This window comes from Marmota marmota, unplaced genomic scaffold (assembly GCF_001458135.2).
Source record: "Marmota marmota marmota unplaced genomic scaffold, marMar, whole genome shotgun sequence".
Classification (NCBI taxonomy): domain Eukaryota; kingdom Metazoa; phylum Chordata; class Mammalia; order Rodentia; family Sciuridae; genus Marmota; species Marmota marmota.
The window spans coordinates 30,384,572-30,393,215 of record NW_026000174.1 but is presented as its reverse complement, the minus strand read 5'-3'; the positions used below and the strand labels follow the sequence as shown (position 1 = coordinate 30,393,215).

At 38.2% G+C, this 8,644-nt stretch overlaps 1 long non-coding RNA gene across 2 annotated transcripts in view; it reads left to right on the top strand.

The window, feature by feature from the left end:
- Nucleotides 1–8,339, top strand: part of LOC125612076 — a 10,265-nt gene extending 1,926 nt beyond the window's left edge. The window contains exons 2-3 of one of the 2 annotated variants that reach the window (XR_007342364.1): nucleotides 8,106–8,112; nucleotides 8,328–8,339. This is a non-coding gene — a long non-coding RNA (uncharacterized LOC125612076). The remainder of the gene's footprint in view (nucleotides 1–8,105; nucleotides 8,113–8,327) is intronic. The other variant, XR_007342365.1, reaches the window with a different exon arrangement.
- The last annotated feature ends 305 nt before the right edge of the window (nucleotides 8,340–8,644 follow it).

Sequence of the window (8,644 nt, the reverse complement as noted above, 5' to 3'; positions counted from 1 at the left end):
TTATATATATATATATATATCTTTGTTTTATTTATTTATTTTTATGTGGTGCTGAGGATCAAACCTAGGGCCTCCCACGTGCTAGGCTAGCGCTCTACTGCTTAGCTACAATCCCAGCCCCCATTTTTTGCTCAATACTTGAGATTACCATCCAAGATGACCTACGGGCTCCTACAACATTTTTATAAGCAGCTGAAAGAAGATTCCTCTCCTCATTAGACAATTCAGCTCCTTGCTCGGTTACAGACTTCATGCAGGCTGCCATGTTATCATATCGCTCAGCCTGCTCGGCCAGTTTGGCCTTCTGCACCAGCTCATTTTTATCCATGACTGGATGTTCTGTGTCCAGAGTGGGTGGCAGCGGACAGACGGGGGCTCAGCAGTCTCTACAACTAAAAATATATAAAAAAAAAGAAAGAAAGAAAGGAGGAATTCACAGGTGAACAAATGTCTAAAAAATTCTCAGCTCTACTAATAAATACTTATTTTTGCTAGTCAAATTACCAAAAGTTAAGGAGATTAATAACATCCATGATTGACAAGGATGAGGATGTTGTTTTATAGTCTTTCAAATAAGTTGGTATAACCTTTTTGCAAGGCAATCTTGCAGTATTCCACATCTGGGTAATCAGTTCTACAGAAATTCTAGGATGAATACATAGGTACACACATGTTTGAACATAGGTTTTATCATCCATTTGTCATTAATTCAACACATTTCTTTTTTGTTTTGATGGGGTATCACTATATTGCCCAGGCTCTTCTTGAACTCCTTCTAGACTCAAGCAATCTTCCTGTCTCAGGCCTTCTGAGTAGCTGGAACTACAGGTACCCCAAAAGTGCACCTGGCTTTCAATAAATATTTAATGAGAAAGTACTGTATACCTGTGTGCCAGGAACACCAGGCTAGCCAATGAAGATTTAACAGATGGGGGGGTATGAATATGAATTCCTTCTCTGTTGGCATGAACAAATAGCCACACAAATAATTGTATAATAACCACTGTTACCAGTGCTCCTTATATAGAAAAAAGGCAAAGTGTAAAAAAGGAGGAGATAGGGAACCTAATTTAGACTGGAGGGTAGTCTTGGTTGAGGGAAGGAATTGACACTAAGTGAAAATCTAAAGGTTGAGAAAGGAGTAAACCCATGTCAGACTTCTAACCTCCAGAACTATAGTGTAATAAATATGTCACTAAATTTGTGATAATTTATTACAGCAGCAATTGGAAACTTGAAACTGATGATTCCCTAAGGACTACATACTCTCTCTTCCTCAAGTGTATTTACCTTTTATAGAACTCCCATGGAAATATTTTTTACTCTGTGACATCAGTTTGATATTAGGAGCGAATTAAATCGTTCTAATTAAGCAAATCTATACAAAGATTTTTACAACTGATGGTCCTTTCCCTGAGCTTTCTCAGAGTATGGTGTACCATTGAGCCCAGTGAAAATTCTTAATTGGCATAATTTTAGGCAAGTGATGAGATGTTTGGGGTCAGAGTTATCTTAGATGTCTCTCAGAAAAGTGGGAAAACCCAGATGCTTGGAGTTCCCCAGCGCTGTGGGGCTATGCATGTTCAGAGAGGTTCAGAGAAGGTTCTTGCTTTTCTCATTCCTTCAAGGTGACCTTCAGTGATATCAACTATCCAGATCTTTCCACTTCAGGGTCAGTGTGCACAATATTCTCACCTTCTTGAGGATGGGATAATTAAATGAATTGGCCCCATCTCTCTTCTTTAATGAGTGTGGCTCAAGTCCTACTATAGACTCAACTTTAGGAAAGCTGTCTTTGACCTTAGCTTGGTTCTAAAAGATCTCTCTCTCTGACCAATGTTTTTCATGGACTTGCAGTAAGAACACTAGATCAGAATGTTTTTCCTTGATTCTTGATTCTCCTTACCTGTGCCAGAGAGTCACAGAGCATCTTTGTGCCTCCGTTTCCTTATCTGCAAAATTAGAAAAGTACTTACCTCATAGAATTATTCCATAGATTTGAGAAAAATGTGAAAGGTGTAAATGACTTGCACTTTAAAATACATCTGTATTTAGTCATCAGTTGATAACCTCATGCATCACGAAACTCAAAAGCATTAAGTGCCAAGAACCAAAAACCTATGGTACTGTGGAGTCCATTTTTTCTTATTCCAGACAAAGCAAAACCATAGGGACCAAAATCAAATCGGTGGTTGAGTGTGGTGGTGGTGCTAGTGGGCGAGGATTGGGACAAGGGAACTTTTTTTTTATTATTTTTTTCAGCTGTAGATGAACACAATACCTTTATTTTATTTGTTTTTATTTTTATGCAGTGCCGGGGATTGAACCCAGTGCCTCACACGTGCTAGGCAAGCGCTCTACCACTAAGCCACAACACCCAGCAGGGAACTTTTTTTGGGGGGGGGTGATGGAAATGTTCTATATTTGATTGGTGGTTACACACTGTATATTTGTCAAAACTCAGAATTGTATGCTTTGAAAGAGTGGATATCACTGTGTGTAAACTATTCAGCAGTAAATCTGAATTTTCAAAATTGGAGAAAAGAATGTCCTACAATATATGTCCTAGTATATGTATTACATATACAGTTGGTCTTCCATATCAACAGGCATATGTATCCTCTTATTCAATCATCCTTGGTTTAAAAATATTTTGGAAAAAAATAACTCTGTACTGAACATGTACAGACTTTCCTTCCCTCTTCATATTTTCCTAAAACAATACAGTATAGCAACTATTTACAAAGCATTTAAATTGTATTAGTTATTGTAATTAATCTAGAGATGATTTAAAGCATATGGAAGGATGTTCACAGGTTATATGCTAATAACATATAACAGACTTGAACATCCCTTGATTTTGATATCCATAGGGGTCCTGGAACCAGCATACAGTAGTAATTGTATAGTCCTTTGGGAAAAGGACCTAATCAACTGAGCACTCAACCAATAAATAACTTATTCCGAATTTGGCTTCTATGTCATGTTGTTTATATAGCGTGTAACATGACTTTCTGTTGATTTACCATACTCATCTGCTCGAAGCTTTAGAAATTTTATTACATTTTTTTTTCTGGCATTTCCTTTCTAAAAAGTTCAATGATAGCTCAGTTTAAATAAGGAAAGGTACCAAGAGAAGGACGAGGCAATACTAGGCTATCAAAGAACCCAGAAGCACCAGAATGTGTGGGCGGTGGGGGGATTCTGCTTTGGTCTCCAGGAAAAACAATACAAGCTCAGGAGGTCATTCTGTGAGTAATCGAGGTTATCTTGGTTTGGAGGGAAGTTCTGACTCCGCATTGTTTAATATTAGTCAGACTTCTGAGGTTACGGGTAGCCTAACATTAGTTTAATTAAAAAGCCAATCAAATACACTTAAAGACTAAGGCGTGTAAATCTCAGGGCGCTAGCTGGCGAGCATGGTCAGCACCCAGAGGAGGTCAGCTCCAGGCGGAGGCTGCCCCGCGGGCCGGGAGAACCTCCTGCCTTGCCCGTCGGTTCTCCCTTCTCATTGGCCTCTGACCGACGCCTCTGGCGCCCATTGGCCCGCTCCGTCGCCCTCATCTTCTATAAGAGCCGGCATCTGGGGTCCGCGGGTTGAACCTGCTTACCGCTGGTGGCTCCCGAGGTGAGTGGGGTGGCCCCTCTCCGCAGGTACCGGGATTTGGGAACTCAGGACTGGAGCGGGGCGGAGGCAGAATTACCCTCCTGGGAGGTAAATGCCCAAGAGCAACCTGATCTGCTAGGTTGGATTTGTACTCCTGCGGTTCTCTTCTTTCCTACTACCCCTTTTTGGGGGAGAAAAGACACTCATTTTTGAGGATCTCCTGTGTGCCAGAAACAGGCTCTTTTCACGACATCAGATTTCACTTTCACAACTAACGCTGTGAAATAGGTATTTCTTGAACTTTATACCCAAGAAAACTGGAGTTTGGAGTTAAACTCTGTTCTGTATAATTCCACGTTTCCTTTCCTTTTCTTTCCAACAAAGGGAAATATATCTTTTTTTTTCCTTCTCCTCCCACAAAGGAAACCCTTTCTTAGACTTCCCTCCACAAAAGGTAGCCTCAGATGTAAAATCTCGGAGAGGTGCAAAATGACGCAAAGCTCTGTACTCACTACCTCCATCCCAGGAGAGGACAAAGAATTAGTGCAAGGAGGCAGATTAAAAAAAAAAAGAAAGAAAAGAAAAAGAAAAAGAAAAAAGTATAGGTTCTTAAAGTTCAACTCTAGTTAATAGTGGATGGAAGCATAACTCTGATTAAACTTAACCATTTGATTTTCAGAGATTTAAAATTAGGTCCACATTGATATTCCACTCTAGTTATCTTGGGGGCGAAAGACGCTAGTTAAATTTCCTAACCCAATATGTGCCTGTTAATTCCCAAAGAAAGGTGGGTGGACCTCTAGCTCATGTTCCTGGAAAGTTATAATCTGTGGTTTACATATTTTATCTCTATAATTTATTTGTACATGTATTATTATTGTCAGATTATCATCAGGTAGGGATATGACTTCTATTTCCCATTTCTTTTTTTTAATATTTATTTTTAGTTTTAGATGGGCACAATATCTTTATTTTATTTTTATATGGTGTTGAGGATCGAACCCAGCACCCTCCGCATGCCAGGCCAGCGTGCTACTGCTTAAGCCACATCCCCAGCCCAATTTTCCATTTCTTATCAGTGTCTTTATATCCTAGAACAATGTTTTTCATGGGAAGAGTTTTCTTTTGTATTTAATCTCTTCTTTCATCCTCATTCCCACTCCTCATACCTTCAGTTAGAATAGAAAATCAAGATTCTCTCGGAGATTCTCTCTGAACCAGTCCTCCTTGCAGATTTTAGCTCTGTCTTCAAACAGCATCCGTGCTTTCAAAAGACTTTAATTTGATAGTGTTTTGTGCTTCCTAGATGAGATAAATTTAAATTTCACTTGTTATGGGTTAAAATAAAGGAGAGAGAGAGAGAGAGAGAAAAAAAAAAAGAACTGGTCAGTGTGTGCACCTTGATGGACCTTCTTCTTGATATGTCTTCCTTATTTCCAGTGGTGTGCTGTGCACACCAGTGCATCTTTAGTCAGACAAGGAAATGCAGTAGGAGAATCTGCCTTTCACAAGAAAAGGAAAAGTACCAGTTGGCATTGGCTGAGTAGGGGGTTGCTTTAAAAATGAAAATCTACTTCTTGATAAGACACTAATTCAAACAAGCTTGACCCATTAGTTATTTTGTAGCCTTTTCTCTTACCAGGCTAGTATTGTAGATTTTTTTTTCTTTTTCTCTGAGGGGATAGGAGAGTGTAGTTGGTTGAAGGCGGAAAGGAAAACAAGGGCAAAACTGAGTTTCCAAAAAGATTCTGGAGATAGTTGAATGAAGGAAAAAAAAGAACTGATACCTCATAAACTCTGTCAACCAAAGTTAGATCCTCTGTAAGCATTTTTTTTTTTTAAGTGGGGGCAGGGAGTAGGAAAGGGAGGGAGAATTTTCTTCTGATTTCTTAGCAAAAGTTCCTTTGGAGAATCTTCTTATCTCAACTTAAACAGGAATAGGAATGTTTCAAAAAATCTTAGTACAATAATTCATTATATCTCCAAATAGAAATAATATAAAATGCCTTGTATATTACATATACTTAATGTATACTTTGAGATCTCAGGGTTTCTTTCCCTTCTGCTTGTTTACATTTATTGGAAAGTCTGTCTCCCCTCTCCTACTCCCCCATACACAAGTCTAAATTCCTTGGAGACAATTTTTTTTTTAATCTTTCCTGTCTTAACACTAACCATGGTGCTTATGTGCTTAGGTTGAAATTCATTCATTTTACTACTAGTTGTTGTTGTTGTTATTATTATTATTTGAGACTTAGTCTCACTATGTTGTCCAGGCTGGCCTTTAACTCCTGGGCTCAAGTGATCCATCCTCCTGCCTCAGCCTCACAAGTAACTGGGATTATAGGTATTTGCCAATAGTAATTATTTGAATTACAGAAAGTCTTCATTATTGTTTTAATTGGCCATTTAGTTATAAAGCATTTCAAATAGAGATTGCTTTAATTCTAGAGAATAAATTGGCACAATTAAAAAATAAGTGCTTTGGGGCTGGGGTTGTGGTTCAGTGGTAGAGCACTTATCTAGCATGTGCAAGGCACTAGGTTTGATTCTTAGCACCTCATATAAATAAGTAAACAAAATAAAGGTACGTGAACAACTAATAAAAATATTTTTTAAAAAAATAAGCACTTTTAGGAACTTGAACATAATGAACTAATGAGTATTTGTTAAATTTTGAATTATATATATCAATCTCTTCTTGATGCCTGAGATGGCCTAGTTTCTTCTGTGGGAAAAACATCAGAATACCAAGTCATACTATGGTGTTTTGAAATGTGTAAGAGAATTCTGGATATTGTGAGTTCCAACTAGTTCTTTGGTAACTTAGCAATATTAAGTAGCATGTCCAAGTTGTTACACACTGATGAACATCAGACCAATGATGGCATAGGTCTGACTTCATGTTTCACATATTTCCTCACATCCTTTTATAGTGTAAATAGGTAATTGAGAAGATGCCAAAGTAGATACCTGGTTCACCTTTCTGAGTGAGACAGGATGGCCGAATGGTTAAGCGATGAACTACTAATCCATTGTGCTCTGCACATGTGAGTTTGGTTGGTTTTCCTTTCTGTTTCATCTTCTGAGAAGATAGTTTTCAGCTAGAAGCCAGGACTTTTGTTCTCCCATTTGTTTTTCTGAACATTTTCAGGGCAACCTGGGTTTGCTAACATTTGCATTTTCAAGGACCCAATTTTAAATATGTGTTCTCACATCTTCTAGCTGTATGACCATGGACAGGTTAGTTTCTCTAAGCTTCATTTTTTTCTCGCTGATAAAAAAGGTTACAATTCCTATCCACTCCTAAGATTTTATGAGAATTAAATGTGATAAAATTAGCACATGATTTTTGTAGACATTTGACATTTACCCATCTCTTGGGTTGATAAGAGTAGATGGAATTTAGCCATTAATAGGGTGGCAAATTACTTTTTAAAATCTCCATACTCTTTGAACTTAATTATAGAAGTCCTTCAACTTAGTATAGTCCTTATAAATATTTGTTAAACTAAATTCAAAAGGTATAAATTCTGAAAGTGAAAAGTGTATTCTACTAGCACATTGAGTATCAGACTATTGTAACATGACCATATAGTTGAAGATTAATTGAATCCTACTTGGTTCTTTATTCCCTCTACCAAGTCAGGTGGGTCTCTTCAGGGCTACCATCTATCTTTAAGGGTCCTAAAATGTTAAACCTCATGGATTAAGAAAAAAGACTTTATGGATAAAAAAGAAAGCTCATAAGAGCCTTCTGGTTAGAAAGACAATAATGCATGATACCCATAGGAAAGCATTTCAAAGCCAGGACTTTAGCTTCATGGAATACTACTTTGTCCTTATTTTTCTCAATTAGTCAGACTGGCTGTGGTGTTGAGATGGACATTTGCATGAGCAAAGAAGATCAAGTCCAAATTCCCCTGCTGTACCTGTATAGAGTTTCTGATATCCAACCACACTTACCTTGCCTACATCATCTCTGTTCAAGTCTTTCACTTCCACATCTTCTTCTCCCCTTTCTTTTTTTCTTCAAGATCCTGTTTGATCATATCTGAGGAAGCCTCCCCAAACAGATATGAGAATATTCAGTATCGTCACTGCCATCCTCAGCCATCTGTGCTAATACAGTTCCTATCCTTCTGCATCATCATTCTCTTCCTACCAGACTAAGTTCCCTGAGGAACTGAAAATTAATTCAGTTACAGATCTCCAGTGGCTATCATGTGCAGGGACTGTGTTAGGTGCTGGGGATACAAAAGATGAGAAAAGTCAATGCAGTCCTTGCTGCAATGTAGCTCAAGTCTAGTTGGAGAGATAGACATAATCAAATTATCACCGAAATAATGATATGAAGGCAACTGTGATTGCTGATATGAATGGGAAGTGTATATCTCTGTGATAACCAACGCTAAGGGGAGTTGGCTTGGGCAGGTCAGAGAAAGCTTCCACACTGTCATCACCATATCTGCTCTAAATGGTGGTGTCACAGGCTTAGAGAGCAGGTAAAAGACAGTGATCTTCTTGGGTGTAGTGGCATACAGATATAACCACAGCTACTCAGGTGACTGAGGCAAGAGGATCTCAGGTTTTACGCCAGCCTCAGCCACTTAGTGAGGCCCTAAGCAACTTAGATTCTGTCTCAAAATGACAAGTTAAAAGGTCTGGGGATGCAGCCCCAGTGGTAAAGTGCCCCTTTATCCAGTTTAAAAAAAAAAAGACTCTGAACTCAGTTATGTAATTTTAAGTTGCTACAGGTTAAGTCCATTAGAGCTTCAACACGAAACTAGGCAATTATGAACAATTAATAACCAAAGGACAACTAATAATAAACTCTTAGCATGCTGTTTCCTTTTATTAATCCAAATTTTATTTCTCAAGTGTTAATCTCTTAATTGAAAGTTAACAGTACAAAGTTATCATACTCTATTTTTATCCCCTACAGTATTCTTACCTCCCCTGAACACACAGTTGGATTTAAAATCTTGTAGGTCTTGTTAAGGTCAATGTTAAAAATGTAAAGATCAATGTTGAAAA